We start from the raw sequence: 17,330 nt of genomic DNA on the forward strand, positions 1-17,330 counted from the left end.
GGTCGGACACGACTGAGCTACTTCACTTTCACTTTTCCCTTTCATGCATTGGAGAAGGAAATGGCAACCCACTCCAGTGTTCTTGCCTGGAGAATCCCAGGGACGGGGAGCCTGGTGGGCTGCTGTCTATGGGGTCACACAGAGTCGGACACGATTGAAGTGACTTAGCAGCAGCAGAAGCAGTAGTTTGATCTTAAATTTCTCAAAATCTCCCTTCTCATTCATCGCCTGGTGCCCACAGCAAAAATATCACACTTAGGCACTTCATTTTATCTTAAAAGATAAAACAATACCAACCAACAAGCAAATACAAGAAACATCTTCCCTCAGCCCTGTCTTCCTTTTCTGTCCTGCACTAGGCTTCTAGGAAGATCTTTCCCAAGTTCTCCACATCTCCTCTCAAGTCCACTATCCACTCCACTTGCTTCATTTGGAGCCCCTTTCTTTCTCCCGGACCATTGATGCAGCCTCTTGACCTAGGCTTATCCTCCCCACTGCCCACCAACACGAGCTCTCCAAAACCCCAGTGTTACAAACAGGGGTCCCTCTATGACTCAGCCAGGTCTTAGGCTCTGACATGGTTTCATTCAAAGGCCTGGGGTGGGCAGAATATAGGACTCATCCTACAGGGTCCACCTCCTAGGCCCTGGGACCTGTGATAAGTTACCCAAACATGGAGAAAGGAACGCTGCAGCTATGATGAAGCTGGGGATCCAGAGATGAGGCAAGTAGCCTAGATTATCCAACTGAACCCAATATAACCACAGGGCTCCTTATATGTGGAAAAGGGAAGCAAGGGAGAATAAAAGAGAAAGTGATTTGGAGATGCTACACTGCCAGCTTTGAAGATGGAGAGGGGGCGACAGGCCAAGAAATGTAGGCAGCCTCTAGAGGCTTGAAGAGTCAAGGAAATGGATTGTCCCCTAGAGCCCCCAGAATAAATAGAGTCCTGCAGGCACCTTGATTTTAGCCCAGTAAGATCCATTTTAGATTTCTGATCTCAAGATCCATGAGATAATAAATGTGTATTGTTTTAAGTCGCCAAGTGCAAAGTGTGATAGGAGAGTAATACAGGGCTGTGGTCTTTCCTGACCTACTTTGCCAACCTCCTCTCCTGGTCATGCCCCCTTCACCTGCCCAGCCCCTCAGTCCTCCAGCCAGTCAGACATTCCTTAGACATGCCATACTCTTTCACACCTCTGTGCCTTTGCAAAGGCTGTTCCCTCTGACTCAAATGCTCTTCCCCTTTGGGCTGCTTGTGAATTTCCCCTTGTCCTTCAAGACTGATCTCAAGTGTTGTCTCTATGTACAGCTTCAGGCTAACCTAGCTGACCCCTCTCCCAGGCTCTGTGTGTCTATCTCCCTTTATTTGAGCTTCTAAGGTAGGTTCTATGCATTTTTGTCTGTTTTGTTCACTGCTGCATCCTTTATACTGGAGTAGGCTCTCAAGAAACAAATGTTTGAAAGGCTGGTCTTTCTTTCCTAATAGAACCAGAGATCCTGGCACCTAAACTTTTCCTTCTTTATATCTCAAGCATCTAGGGCAATGCCCAGTGCCTGGTAACTCCTCAAATATAGTCTAAATTAACTAATTAATGGCAGTAAACCACGGTTTAAAAATAGATTGCTCTAATGGCTCATGTGATTTCAGAGAAGTAAAACTTTGACTTCTCCCCTACTTCCTGGAAAAACTGGACTCCTCCACATCAGGGCAGGACATAGCACAGCTCACTCGACATCCTGTCACCTGTTCCAGCTGGTTGCGTGCTGACCATGTGTCTGTGGCTTTCATACACACACTCTCATGGCTTCTGTAGAACAACCCTGTGTGGTCCTTTACCCCTGAAGCAGCTATGAAGTCGGTCTTGGAGGCTGGCATCCAATCTACATTCCTAACACCGAAGCCACAACTCCTTCCACCCAATCTTTCACATGTGGGATGACCAGCACACACCAGCACTCACATGGACTGTTATTTCTCTCCCTCAAAGCCCTGCCCTCTGCCAATTTGCATGGAGATAGGAGGAGGGAAGAAAGTGGGCAGCGAGGGACTGCTTGTGAATTCCCCCTTGTGCTTTAAATCACAAACAGTCTTGACAGCTATGCTTGTGTGTGTGCACAGAATATCTTCAGAAGGACACACAGGAAACCAAGTGACCGGGAGTGGTGGTCGAGGAGTAGGGGGGGAGACGTCCTTCATGTACTGGGTCACTATGTATCAAATAACATTTTAGGTGTCAGGTATATTTCAGTGGACAAGATAGGCATCACATACATCTCTTTGCACTGTTTGAATTTTTCCATGTATGTATTTCCCTTTCAAAATAAAAATAACCATTTAATTATGAAATAAAACAGAGAGGGTGGAGGTCACATCCATATCACTGAATTCTACATAGCTATTCAAAAGAATGGGCTTCCCTGGTGGCTCAGCAGCAAAGATTCTGCCTGCAATGCAGGAGACATGGATTCGATCCCTGAGTGGGGAAGATCCTCTGAAGGAGGAAATGACAACCCACTCCAGTATTCTTGCCAGGAAAATTCCATGGACAGAGGAACCTAGCAGGTTATAGTCCATAGGGTTGCAAAGAGTCAGACACAACTGAGCGATTGAACACATACACACATTCAAAAGGATGGAAAGAACAAGATATATTTTTATGTGAATAATAATCACAACTTACATTATTTTGTGCATGAAAAGTACACATCTATAAAATGTAATATATTTATGTTTGCACAGATGAATGCAAATGTATGAAGAAAAACCTGGAAAGACTGTGGTAAGTGATGGGGGGGGATATGATAGTATGAATGAGAATTGTACTGTTTACACTATTTACTTCTTTATCATTTCAAATGTGTTTGAAACATATAACTTTTATGCATAGAAATATATAACTTTTAGATTAAAAAAGGACCCTGAGACCCCCAAGGCTGGTCTCAGAACACAGATCCCGGTGCGGGGAGATTCCATCGGTTCTTAAAGGCTGCTTCAGTTGCAAGTTTGGACTGGCATCCCAAACAGAGCCAGGGCCCAAACGCGCTCCCTTCTCTTCTCTGCAAATTTGGAAAGCCTGCTGGCCTTGAAAACTGACACCACACCTGCAGATAAGCCCAGAGCCCTTAGGAAGGCTGGAGGGGCTGGGAGGGCTGTGTGCCGATGTGTCACCTCGGCCCCCACTCCAGGAAACAACAATGAAAAGATATTGGCAACTTTGACATGGAGGAAATTGCTTTCTTCTGTTGGAAAGAGGAGTTCTGTTTTGAGGACAAAACACCACTTGCGCTGACAAAATGCTTAATTAGGAGATAAGCCAGGGAGCAGTGGGAGCGGTGGTGTTTGCCAGGGGTCCTGGGGAGCGAGTACACAGATGCTGTCCTGGCGTGCCACGGTCATTGCTAATCATGGCTCCGCGAGCCACTGCAGAAGTGGTGTGGGATTATGCTCAGGGCTCTCCTGGCCCTGGGACGAGCCGTCAGATCTGTCAGGACCTCAGTTTATTCATCTGTAAACCAGCGACTGTCATCCCCACTTCACCAAAGGTGGGGGAGATCAAGTGAGACTCTGTGTTTCAAGTTCTCAGCACTGTGCCAGACACCCAGTGCATCTGCTCAGTGGCTGGTGGCAGTGTGATAACTATACGGGCAGTTCTGCATGGTGGCTAAGAACATGGGCTCTGGGGTCACGCCACCTGGGTCAGATTTCCAGCTCCCTCACTTATCAGCTGTGGGACGTGGGCAGTCTCTTGACCTTTATGGGCCTTGTCAGTAAAATGGGGATAATGCTGGTACTTACCTCTCAGGGTTTGTTAAGATTAAATGAGCTAATTATCTGTTAAGCTGTACGTGTCTGGCCCACGGTGGGCAGCACTTGGTATCAGCTCAGTTTAGTTCAGTCGCTCAGTCGTGTCCAACTCTTTGCGACCCCATGAATCGCAGCACGCCAGGCCTCCCTGTCCATCACCAACCCCAGGAGTTCACTCAAACTCACGTCCATCGAGTTGGTGATGCCATCCAGCCACTTCATCCTCTGTCGTCCCCTTCTCCTCCTGCCCCCAATCCGTCCCAGCATCAGGGTCTTTTCCAATGAGTCAACTCTTCGCATGAGGTGGCCAAAGTATTGGAGTTTCAGCTTTTGCATTAGTCCTTCCAATGAACACCCAGGACTTATTTCCTCTAGAATGGACTTGTTGGATCTCCTTGCAGTCCAAGGGACTCTCAAGTGTCTTCTCCAACACCACAGTTCAAAAGCATCAATTCTTCGGCACTCTGCGACTATTAAGGATAACAATAATAATAAACACAGGATGAGCGCGTCCTGAGGGCTCCAAGTCTGCTTTCTCACCAGACATTTTCCCATTGTCCAGTCCTGCTAGGTTGCAAGAGACATGAAACAGGACATCCCTTCTCCCAGTTATCAGGATGGATGACATAGAGGGAAGAGGTTTTTATTCCCGACTCCCAGCTTCCCTGCGGGAGAGTTGGGACCCAAGACCCCCATTTCCTTGGTTTCAGAACCAGTGCTCTGGAACTTCCCCGGTGGTCCAGTAGGTAAGAAGCCACCTGCCAGTGCAGGGTTAGGGTTCAATCCCTAGTCCAGGAGGATCCCACATACCACGAGGCAACTAAGCCCGTGCTCCACAACTGCTGAGCCCACTCTCTAGAGACCGAACTCTACAACGGGGGGAGCTATTGCAAGGAGAAGCCCACACATGGCAACTAGTGAGGTGCCCCCACTTGCTACAGATAGAGGAAGCCTGTGAGCAGTAACAGACCCAGCGCAACAAAAAAGAAAATGAACAAAGAAATAAGATTTTTAAAAAAGAACCAATGCTCTTCTCTCAACACATGGCTCACAGGTAGCCTGGTCAGATTCTCAGGGACGTGGACCGAGTGCCCACTTTGGGGGAGGATGGCAAGCTGCAGATGATTCTGTGCGGAATTGGAAACCAGAACTGGGTTACAAGCAGGTGCTGCCATTCCTGAAGTTGATAATCCTGGAAGTAGAGACAGTATGTGCCTGTCCTGGTCTCAAGGTACCCACCTTGAGAGACTTAGGTTCAGCTGGTTTTGAATGGACTCACTCCTTCCCAAAAGGGGAGGGACAGAGGGGTGCTCACAGCAAACTGCCCTCCAGTGTGGTGAGTAATAGTCAGGGACAGCCCAAAGGTACCTCCTCTGATTTCTGAGTGCTAGAGCAGATGTTACAGAGGCGGGTCCATGAAAGGAGCCACACCACCCACCTCAGGTACCTGCATCTAAAATGCAAATTGCCGTGGAAAGATCTGAAGTTTGTCATCAGCCTAAACCTTTGGCATCAGTTAAGAACTGATCAGGAAATTGTTGGCAGCTCCTTGAAAATCAGAATGGCACCCAAGTGATGGGGATGCTGCATGTGTATTGGGGAGAGGGGGTGGGATATTTTCGTATGCAGAGACAGGGAGCAAATTAACTGCAGGGCAATTTGACAAAATCTTTTATAACCTTAAAAATGTGCAAACATATACCCAGCTATTCCCTTCCAGGAATGTATCCTAAGGAAATAATTAAGGACTAAGATTTTGTTCCAGGATGTTTATTGCGACATTGTTTACAGCAGCAAAAAATATTTGGAAATAATTTAAATGCCTACAATTGGGAGGCTGGTTAAATAAATTATGGTACAGTCATACAATGGAATATTGTGTAGCCATTAAAATATTGTAAAAGCGTATTTATTGACCTGGAAAGATGTTCATGATTCATTATTGAGTGAAAAAGAGGTTACAAAACAGCCTGTACAGTATGATCTCATTTTTTATTAAAATAAAAAGTGTACATATATTTATATAAGGTAGCTTGGGAGAATATTCTTTTAGGGAAGATCTTGCTAGAGGCATATGTAATATAGGACCTTATGCAGGATGTTTCTGCATTATGATAATTTAGCTTTATCACTTAACATGCCCGAGAGGGAAGGGTGGTACAAATTAAGGGCCTGAAGTGGATAGAGTAGGTGTATTTGTGTGTATATATCAACCAAGACTGGAGATGGAAATGGCAACCGATTCCAATATTCTTGCCTGGAAAATGCCAAAGACAGAGAAGCCTGGGGGGCTACAGTCCATGGGAGTCACAAAGAGTCGAACACGACTGAGTGACTGAGCACACAGCACATCAACCAAGATATTGTAAGTAGCAGCTGGGATTTTGATGGGTTTTATTATCTTATTTTCTTCTTCTCTGCATTTTGTGTTATTTACTTTAAGTTTTTTAAGTTGATGGGGAAAAAAAGACCAAAAGCAATCCAAGCCAGATGGCTGGAGGACTGAGAGAGCTACTGAGAGAGCTGGGAAGGAGGAGAGGCAAGTTGAGAGAGCAACCTGGCAAGCTCCACTTGCCTCTGAATCTCATCTGCAATCTGATCTCCCAAGGACAATGCCCATGACCTTACCTGGGCCCCGGGACACACGTTACCAATTGCCAGGCTATCTTTTCTATAATCATGTCTCCTTCGGGCAATTGTCTGGACATGTGCTAGATTCTGATTCTGGGCAGACAGTGTCTCCTCAGCCAGACTGCCATGTGGCCCCCACATTTGACATACGTATCTTTTGTATTTAAGGATGGGGGACACGGCTGTATCTTCTAAGGCTAACTCTAATCCCTTCCCCCTACTTTTTAATTAAATATTTTAATACAATTATGGATCCCATTTACTCGTTTATTGTTTCCCCCAATGTAATCAGACACGACTGAGCAACTTCACTTTCCCTTTTCCCTTTCATGCATTGGAGAAGGAAATGGCAACCCACTCCAGTGTTCTTGCCTGGAGAATCCCAGGGACGGGGGAGCCTGGTGGGCTGCTGTCTATGGGGTCGCACAAAGTCGGACACCACTGAAGCGACTTAGCAGCAGCAGCAGCAGCAGCAGCAACATTTTAACAAGAAACTTGTCAGTGTGTATGTTTATGGTTCTCTTTTCCCAGTTTTATGGAGATGTAATTGACATAAGACTGTATAAATTTAAGGCATGTAATGTGATGATTTCATACACATATGTATTGTGAAATGGTTGCCACCATCAGGTTAACTAACTTATCACCTCACATAGTTACCTTTTTGTGTGTATGTTTGGTAAGTACTTCTAAGATCTGTTTTCTTAGCAACTTTCAAGAATATAATACAGTATTATTAACTATAGTCACCCTGCTCTAATCAGATCCCTGGAACTTATTCGTTTATAGCTGGAAGTCTGCACTCTTTGATCATGTTCACCCATTTTCCCCAACCTTGCCTCTGGCAACCACTGATCTACTCTGTTTCTGTGGGTTCAGGTGCTCTTGGTTTTTTGTTCTGTTTGTTTTAGATCCACATGTAAGAGAGATCATACAGTATTTGTCTTTCTCTGACTTATTTCACTTAGCATAATGCCCTCATGTGATTTACCCATGTGGTTGCAGATGGCAGGATTTCCTTCTTTTTATGACTGAATAATATTCTACTGTATATGTGTGTGTGTTTCACATTTTCTTGATCCATTCATCTGTTGATGACCACCTAAGTTGTTTTCATGCCTCGGCTATTGTAAATAATGCTGCAATGAACATGGAGTACAGATACCTCTTTGAGATAGTGATTTCATTTCCTTCAGATATATACCCAGGAATGGAATTGCTGGATTGTATCATAATTCTATTTTTAATTTCTTAAGGAACTTTCATACCATTATAGTGGCTATACCAATTTACATTCCCCATCAACAGTGCACATGAATTCTCTTTTTTTTACATCCTCACCAGCACTTGTTATCTTTTTGGTAATAGCCATTCTAAACAGCGGCACTAGTAAAGAACCTGCTAAAGAACCTGCCTGCCAATGCAGGAGACATAAGAGATCTCTGAGTCAGGAAGATGCCCTGGAGAAAGGAATGGCAACCCATTCCAGTATTTTTGCCTGGAGAATCCCATGGACAGAGGAGCCTGGCTGTCTACAGTCCATGGGGTCACAAAAAGTCAGACGCAACTGACTTTTAGCACGTATTCTAAAAGGTATGAGATAAGATCTTATCGTGGTTTCGATTTGCATTTCCTTGATGATTAGTGATGTTGAGCGCTTTTTGTGTACCTGTTGGCTGTCTTCATCGAAAAAATGTGTATTTAGGGCATTTGCCCATTTAAAAATTAGATTCTTTTTTCTTTGCTCTTGAGATATAAATGAGTTCTTTATATATTTTGGGTATTAACACCTTATGGATGTACAATTTGCAAATAATTTCTCCCACTCTGTAGGTTGCCTTTTCATTTTGTTGATTGCTTCCTTTGTTATGCAAAAGCTTTTCAGTTTAATGTACTTGTTTATTTTTGCTTTTGTTACTTGCACTTTCAGTGTCATATCAAAAAATCATTGTTAAGGTCAAAGTCAAGGAGCATTTTCCTTATGTTTTCTTCTAGAGTTTTTATGTTTTCAGCTTTTACACTTGCCTTTCCATACAAATTTTAGAATAATCTTGTTTACATCTACACTTTTTTTTCTGGCCGCTTTCAGGATTTTTTTTGTTTGTTTGTTTTTAGTTGTCAGAAATTTAATTATGGTATGTCTTGTCATGGATTTCTTTGAATTTATCCTGTCTGGGATTCACTCAGCTTCTTGAATCAGTGTTTATGTCTTAACAAACTCAGGGAGTTCTCAATCATTATTTCTTCAAGTTTTTTTTTTCCAGCTTTGCCCTCTTTCTCCTCTCCTTCTGGGATTCCACTGACTTTAATCTTCAATGATTTTCTCTAGTCCCATGTTCTGAGTCTCTGTCCTTTTTTTTTTCCATCCTATTTTCTCTCAGTTGTTCGGACAGGATAATCTCTACTGTACCATCTTCTAAATCACTGATTATTTCTCCTGTCCCCTCCATTCTGCTGTTGAGCCCATCTACTGAGCTTTCTATTTTGGTTATTGTGATTTTAGTTCTAAAACTCTGTTGGTTCTTTCGTAGATCTTTGATTTCTGTGCTGAGCCTTTCCATTGTTTAATTTGTTTCAAGCATTTTGATTGTTCCTTGAACTACTTTCATCATGGCTATTTCTCTGTTATCTGGATATTGGCATCCTTTGATTGTCTTTTTCCACTTGATGTGAGATCTTCCTGGTTCTTAGAATGATGAATGATTTTTCTATTGAAGCTTGGTCATCTTCATATTATAAGACTGCATCTTATTTAAACCTCTGTTTCCTGTGATTTTCTTTGACACGGCTGTGGCAGGAGAAGAGAGAGAGGCAGGGCACTGCCTTGTTACCACTCTGCGGAGATTGGAGTCCAGATTCCCCTCTCAGTCCATTTGACACCTGATAAGGATGCCCTTTTGTTAAGCTGTGCAGACAGGAATTCCCCATGTGATCTACACTAACACTGCAGGAGAGGGGTCCTTTTCACCAGCTGGTAGGGGGAAAGTCCTGGCTCTCTGTTCTGCCTTTTCTGGGACCATTTTGGCAGAGGATGTCGGGGAGCCTTGTTACAGCCTAGCTAGGATGGAAGTCTATTCTCCCCAGATGACCTTTACTGGTGTGAGTGTGGGTGTGGTCACAGTTTTTCTGTGGTGTTTGGCTAAAGCAGAGTGGTTATTATCCAGAAGTTTTTTTGTCTTATTAGGCTACCCCTTTCCTGATCATTTGGCTAGAGACGACAGACTTTTGTTTGTCTCTCTCTCCCTTTTTTCTTGTCTGCACTAGCTTCTTCAACTCCAAGTCTGGGATAAACGAGGCAAAAATAAAACACAGAGACTTCACCACTGTGTTGTTCCTTGGGTCCTGAGATCCCTAGCTGGTCTGCCTCTCTCTCTCTGTACCTCTAAGAGTTTTCTTCTATTTGCTATATACATAATGCCCAAGGATTTTAATTGTGTTTAGTAGAAAGAATAGAAAAGATTTATGTCTACCTCATCTTCTTAGAAGTGGAAATTCTTTCCTCACTGTGTTTACTTACATCTCTTAACAAAAGCAAAAAACCCACTGAAATTTAAGTATCACGCTAACTTCTAGCATAATTTACCAACACTTTTAAGTGATCAAAATCTTTTGCTATTAGAATATCTTCATGAGATATTTCGTGACTCTCTTTCCAAAGGGATAATCAGTCTTGAACTATACAAGGATCCTCTCTGGGTAAATCTGTAATCAGAGTAAAATTAACCCCATCAAAGGATGTTACATTTTGATAGTTCAAAGGGAGGAGGTGAATATAGCTTCATACCCAGGATGGCTGTCTTAAAAAATACCAAAATGACCAGCTACTGAGACTTGCTTCACCATGCCCAAACTGCAAGGTTGCTGACAAAGTCCCCCCAGATTAATTATCTGCAACCACTCCCAGCCTTTTGGGTTGGATTTCCCAGAAACAGTGCCCCAGTTCTTATTTTGTTTCTTTCAGCACAGCAAGTTACCAAAACCAAATCAGGAAAAAAATCTCTGAATATTATTAATAAAGGAGGAGTTTCCTTTGAACTAGAGTCTTTTAAACCATGTTTCCCAGAGATTTCCTGTGCAACTTCAAAAGAAGTTCATGACCACTTTGATTAGGACTTTATCTCAAGCGCTAATGGAGATAGGCGTGTTCTCAGACTATCCATCAGCATGGATGTTAGCCAATTATGTCCCCTTGTAAAAAAGTAACACAACCAATCCTTGGGATCCACACTAATAAAACGATCTTCTTCATCAGAGATGAGAGTCTACTGTTTCTCTAGCTCTGAGCCAAGAAAACTTGGGGAAACCAAGAAGATTTTTCTGTTGTAACTCGGTGTATTTATAGGTCCATCCTGTATTGAACACACATGGACAAAATGCTGTCTGTTGCAACCAGATTCTTTTATTGTACTATTATTTCAGTTATTTAGGGGTTGGAGAAAGACGGTGGGTGGGGGATGGCTAATGGAGACAGATGGCCAGTGCAATTATCACTTGAAAAACAGGTTTGTCCTTTAAAAATGACAACAGCAGTGGACTCTCAGTGGCAGGTGAAATTTGAAAAAGGATTAGTAAGGGATTACCTAAGAGAAAAAGGACAGGTGTATCTAGGGCGTTCCAGTTGGAGGGGGCACTTTAGCTTTTGAATGACACCCGTAAAATCACCCCTTCACATTTCAGTTCCATTTGTACCCGTGGACTTTGGCAACACCAGTGGTGGTGAGTCTGGACTCATCTTTAAAAAGGACAAAAGACAGAATAAATACTGAAGTTTCCCTCCATTATTTGAAGGGAAAATATAAAGAGTATATATTGGACTTTTTAGCAGAGTATGTATGTAGCTAATGAGAAGGCAGGAAGCCCACAACTCAGAGCTCTCTGTCCTGCTTGAACCCTGAATCTCTACTTCAGAAGCCTGGGAACAGGTAAAAAAGAATCTTAACTCTCTGAGGAGAGTGGCTAGGGACTCAGGGCCAGAATTTCTACAAGCAAGCTGATCACAGGGCACTATGGCTAGATGTGACTGTCTGACCTATATCTATTTGATAGGTGAATAAACTTAGAAATGCAATGACCTGCCCAAGATCATGATTGGTCAGTGACAAAGTCATAAGTGGAATTCAGGGAGTCAGGTCACTTTTGTGCAATCCGCCTTTCTCTTTGGCATGAGTAATCCTATCTTACAAGGCTTGGTTAAGGGCTCAAAGCCAGAAGGCTGAGAACAAGAGGGTCTGAGCTCGTGTGCTGGACTCCTTGGGGAGCTCTAGGTCAGACAGGACTGTAGCCCCACCTGTATGATTTTTTGCTGCCAAGCTTTGGGAGAGGAAGCTCTACAGGCCCATCTGGCAGAGGTAGAAGCTATGAAACAACAGCTACGTTGTAGCTCAGATGGTAAAGAATCTGCAACGCAGGAGACCAGGGTTTGATCCCTGGGTTGGGAAGATCCCCTGGAGGTGGAAATGGCAACCCATGCCAGTATTCTTGCCTGGAGAATCCCATGGACAGAGGAGCCTGGCAGGCTACAGTCCGTGGGGTGGTAAGAGTTGGACACAACTTAGCAACTAAACCACCACTTATTGGATGTTTCCTCCATACTAGGCATTGGGCGCTTTACAGGCATTATCTCATTTGAGCCTCACAATGAACTTGTGAGGTAAGTATAATTTGTCAGTTCCATCTGCAGATGAAAAACTGAGATTCAGAGAGGTTATGTAACTTGCCCAAACATATATATGAGAAAATGACAGAAACAGAATTCGAACCCATCTCTATTTAGCATTAAACCCCAGGCTTTTAACCCGTGTGATGTGTCACTTCTCACAGGCAGATTATACTCTGAGTTCCTCAAGTCATAGTTGAAATTTGGGTGCCTGCTGAATTCAGATACACACAGGAAATAAAATTTGATGCCTGCTAGCTCTGCTGCATCAGGGTGGAGGTGGTAGAGGGAAGACTGGTGCCTTTGGAGGGCACCAAGCTCCTTGGAAATGGTGCTGGGGCCCCCGGTGTGGCTCTGGAGACATGATGCTGGCTGCACACTCCAGTGCTTGGCAGCTGGAATGTGGCCTGGAAGCAGACCCTTGGGTAAGTGAAGTTTGTCACATGTCTCTACCACTTTCTGCTCAGGGGTTACATACCCTAAGCCAAACCCCACTCCCCCTCCTTTGCCTTCCAGCATATTAGGTCCCTTCTATCAGTGATTCTCAAGTCCAGTTGCACAGAAGAATCACCTAGGAAATCTTTTAAATTATTGGTATCTGAGCCCCATTTCCAGAGACCTAATTTAGTTGACTAGGTTAAGCTCTCCAGTTAAGTTGCTGGATAAAACACAAGACACTCAGTTAAAGTTGAATTTCAGATGAACAACAAATAGCATAAGCATGTCCCCCAAACTGGAGCTTCCCAGGCAGCACTAGTGGTAAAGAACCCATCCACCAATGCAGGAGATGTAAGAGATTCGGGTTCCATCAGGAAGATGCCCTGGAGAAGGGCGTGGCAACCTACACCAGTATTCTTGCCTAGAGAATCCCATGGACAGAGGAGCTACAGTCCATAGGGTCGCAAAGAGTCAGACATGACCCATCAACTTCGCACACACACACACACACACACACACTTGTCCCCCAAGTTGCATGGGTCATACTTATACTAAAATATCATTTGCTGTTTATCTGAAATTCAAATTAAAATGTGCATACCTGTGTTTTCATTGCATAAATCTGGCAATTCTATCTCCAGGTCATTCTAAGGCACAAGCCCAGGCTGAGAACCTCTTCCCTACGTGACCAACAATCCTTCTAAGTGCACTTGCATATTGCATTCAGCTTTGCAACCTCTGGGGTGGGTGGCCAATATATGTTTTCTTAGGACCTTCTGTGGCATGGTGTCTGTCCTCTAGCCCAGCAGTGAGGCTAATTGTGGGAAAGGGTGGACAGATCATGAGAAGTTAGCTTGGCCGCCAGTGGAAGCTTGACAATGTCTGATAAACAACACTAAAGGTGCTGCCTGCACCTGATTTGATCCAGAACAAAGTTCCTAGTAATTGAACAACGTGTGTGTGGTTTTTTGGGGGGAAGGGCGTGCCACATGGAATGTGGGATCTTAACTCCCGAATGAGGGATGGAACCTGCGCGCCCTGCATTGGAAGTGTGCAGTCTTGGCCCCTGGACCACTGGAGAAGTCCCTGAACAAGGTGTATTGCACAGTTGTTTTATGAGTGATTGTTGCTCAGTCGTGTCCGACTCTTTGCGATCCCATGGACTGTAACCTGCCAGGCTCCTTTGTCCACGAATTCTATTTTATTATTTTATGCAAGGCACTTACTAGGCACTGCAGGGGAGGCCGTGGAAGCTGTGGAAGAACTCACAGCATAGGAAGGGAGAATCCAGGTTTCCTTTCCTGGAGAAATGTTCAGTCTATAATCTAATGAGGATTTGCCACAAGCGCCCTTGTTACGTACATAAACCCAGCTAGTGAGACTGCATAAACTCATACCCAACCCACGTGCCTGGACAGAACTGGATGAAGGTAAGTGGGTTATAAACAGGAAGAAGGAGCATCCTGCTGCGTTCGTCGGCTGGAGACCAGCGAGCACCAAGCCCTGGCACTTGCTCACTGTGCCATCTGAGACAAAGCACTCATTTTCTCTCAGCCTCCGTTTCTTCATCTGTAAAATGGGAGTGATGACAATAGCTTTTGGAGTTGTTTTGAGGATGAAATAAAATAAAATAAAAAATTACGCATGGAGAACAGGGCTTGAAGCATTCCGTGAATACTAGCTATTATACTTACGGTGTCTCTAACAAAATACAGAACCACATTACATGTATGTACAGTGCACTTAAAAGCGCTCACATCCAAAGTATGAAAAACTAACAGGATGAGAAGACATGCCCTTAACATTCAGACTAAGATCTGACAGAGTCCAGTTCTCCCAGTGAACCAGGAAATGGAGAAAAATGTCCAAATTCTAGCCTCTGTATTTGGGATTTTCTACTCAATTTTACATTAACAATGATGCAATTAAGAATCAAAAGTCTAGGGCAGATTCTTGTGACTATATGCCAACATGTTATTCTCATGTGCCTGCCTGTCTGGGATGGGTGTTTTTAGGGTGTAGTTATATGGAAATAGCCTCTGATTACGTTTCTGACTTTTCCAGGTAACTTGTAATTTTAGACAGTTGTTTTGACGTGACTCTTTGGCAGGCTACACACGACTGTGAGATTTTTTAGAACTCTATGAATTAGAATAACACGAAATTTTTTTGAAATTTAAGTATTCGGATACATAATGTAGTGTGCCTTACTACGTGGAACCACACAAAAGGTCAGTGTATGCAAATGAAAGTCAATTTCCCACATAAGCAAGAGAGAAAGGGTTTCCAGTGAAGGCAAACTCTTCCATAGTCTCTCACGATATTTCTATGATGCATAACAGAATGTAACAGCCCTGCTGTATGAATCTCTGTTACTCTGGCTCCAGCTTGGAGTTTGCCTTTCATTTCCTGAAAAGCATGGGAGTAAAGGGTTTTTGTGCGCCTGATTGTGCCTATATGTATACCTGCATGCACACCCACTGGTCCTATGTCATGTGTATACCTGGATAAGAAATAAGTCCTGGGAGGGTGGGAGTTTGGACTCTGCTCACTGCTGTGTCCCGACACCTTGGAGAAGACTGATGTGTGGGAGACTATGTCTTCTGATGGAATGAAGTCATCTCTATGTCTAGTACATGCTCACATGTCTGTTATCCCTGATAAATACACACACTTCAGTGCCCATCAGCCTTTTCACCCAAGAGAATTGAGCTCTTGGTTAGGAAGGGGAGAGTGCAAACTGCAGGCCTCAGGCAGGAGAGATGAAAAAAGAAGGGAGGGAAAGAAAAGGTTTCAGAGGGGAGAAGAGCATGGGTGGTGGACAGGCATCCAGGCAAAAGGTCAGAAACTAGAAACAGCACCATTCCAGGCTGCTTCCTCCCTGGAGATTTTGTGTAGCCCCCAATGTGGGGGCTGCTTCCCAGATTGCTGAGTCCAGTGGTTCACAGACAGGGCTCCTGTTCCCCCAGACCTCTTTGAAGACAGGAATGGGTCTCTTCCAAGTGTTTCTTGTTTGTTTTCCAAAAAAGAGAATCAAAGGGAGGAAAGTTTTTCCCAGACCTGAGATTGCCAGTTTCTTTACTTTTGGCTAGAATTTTACCAGCTCAGTGTGGTCATCTGCTTCTCTCAAGTTGATCCCAAACCCCCATGGACAGTGACATCCCTATCTGTGATTACTGAACATGGAGGAGATGAATTGAGGATGCTTTTCAGACTGGGGGAGAGAGGTAGACTGAATGCCAATGGCACTCTCCCATTGTAGGGGAGAACCCTGACCCTGCAGATGGTGAGATTATTTCTCCAAAATGACAGAGCCATGCAATGGCCCCGAAGTCTCACATCTTTTTGCCATTGTTTCTGTTTTCCCTGAAAATCTTCCAGGACTCTCTTAGCCCATGACTATCCTGACATGTGCACAATACTTCACAGTTTCCAAAGTTCCTTTATAGATACCCCTTCAGCAAGGCAAAAATTGTTCTTCCCACTTTGCAGATGAGAAGACTGAGGCTTTGAGTGACTTATACAATCAACCAGCTCATCATTAGGGGGAAGCTCCTTTGCCACCTGCATACTGCTTTCCCCTTCCATCTCCTAAAGCCTAACATTTCACCATTAGAGCTGTATTCCTTTAGCTTAAGGCATTGGTCATCTTTTAATTCCAAATGTCTCTGGAAACGATCATATTTGAGCTGGTGTAGTCACTGGTACCTTAAAGTACCTGAATTTGGAATCTTTGTTAATTCGTTTTAAAAAATATGGAGACGTTAAAGAAAATAGATTGCTGTAGGAATGCCCTCCACCCCCAGGATACATGAGAGAATAAGAAGGTGTGACGAAAGTAAGGTCTGTATGATTCTCACTTTGGTCGCAGGACACTGACTTCATTGCCTAGTGATTCTGGAAGATTCTCCTTTAGAGGCAATTTATTGTTTTGGAGACTCATCTTGTCCCCAGATATGTACAACAGTAAGAACGGGGAAAAGGTGGCTGGGCCACTGCACTTTTGGGGAAGGGAATTTCCACCATCTGGCTCAATGGGTTTCTGGCTACTCTACAGAGGCAGCATTTTGATATTTAAACTTTAATGTGAATGACTCAGGAATAGTTTTGCAGTGTTCAATGCCTCTTCTTACCATGCTGGAGCAAGGAAGCCAGGAAAGGCCAGCACCAAGGTTCAGCCAGGCAAGGAAAGGTCATTCATCTCTTTGACCTTCATGGCCTAAGCCTCTCTTCTGGGCCATGCTTGTGCCATGCTAGGTGCTAGGGGCTGGGGATGGTGGGGGAGCAAGTCATGCTCCCTACCCATGATGAGCTCATAGTCTAGCAAACCCTTTAAGAACTGGGCATTGCATGGGAGAAGCCCAGGAGCTGCCTGAGACAGGAAGGGCCTGTCAACCTCAGAGGTCCAGGAGAAGGGAGGGCAGAGTCCAAAAGAGCAGAGATAATGCCTAGGAGTAGATGACATCCGGGTGAGCTCCAATGTAGGGTGGAGGCTCTTTATCCTCTGCCCATGTCTACACCCACTGGTGAGTGTGTGGGTGGGGGTGGGGGCATGGGGAGTGGTTGAAGGAGGCCTAGTCAGCACTTCTAAGCCTGTGCAGGAGCCAGTGGGAGAGGCAGAGTCCCACAGTTCTAGTTCCTGCTATTCTGCTTGTGCCTAACAGTTCCTAACTTCCCCCCCGACCCCCAACTGCCACCCTGAAACTCCTGGGCTTCCCTTGAAGCCACTTCTAATAGATAAAGACAAGATAAAGGCTCCCAAGGAGAGAGGGAGTCCTGAGCCAGCTCATCAAATCA

General features: G+C 44.3%; 1 long non-coding RNA gene across 2 annotated transcripts in view; it reads left to right on the forward strand.

The window, feature by feature from the left end:
- Nucleotides 1–17,330, forward strand: part of LOC133239398 (uncharacterized) — a 34,658-nt gene that overhangs the window by 15,644 nt on the left and 1,684 nt on the right. Inside the window, exon 5 of one of the 2 annotated variants that reach the window (XR_009733818.1) lies at nucleotides 2,744–2,783. This is a non-coding gene — a long non-coding RNA (uncharacterized LOC133239398). Of the gene's footprint in view, nucleotides 1–2,743; nucleotides 6,934–17,330 lie in introns of those variants that run through there. The other variant, XR_009733817.1, reaches the window with a different exon arrangement.

Source organism: Bos javanicus, chromosome 26, assembly GCF_032452875.1.
Source record: "Bos javanicus breed banteng chromosome 26, ARS-OSU_banteng_1.0, whole genome shotgun sequence".
NCBI lineage: Eukaryota > Metazoa > Chordata > Mammalia > Artiodactyla > Bovidae > Bos > Bos javanicus.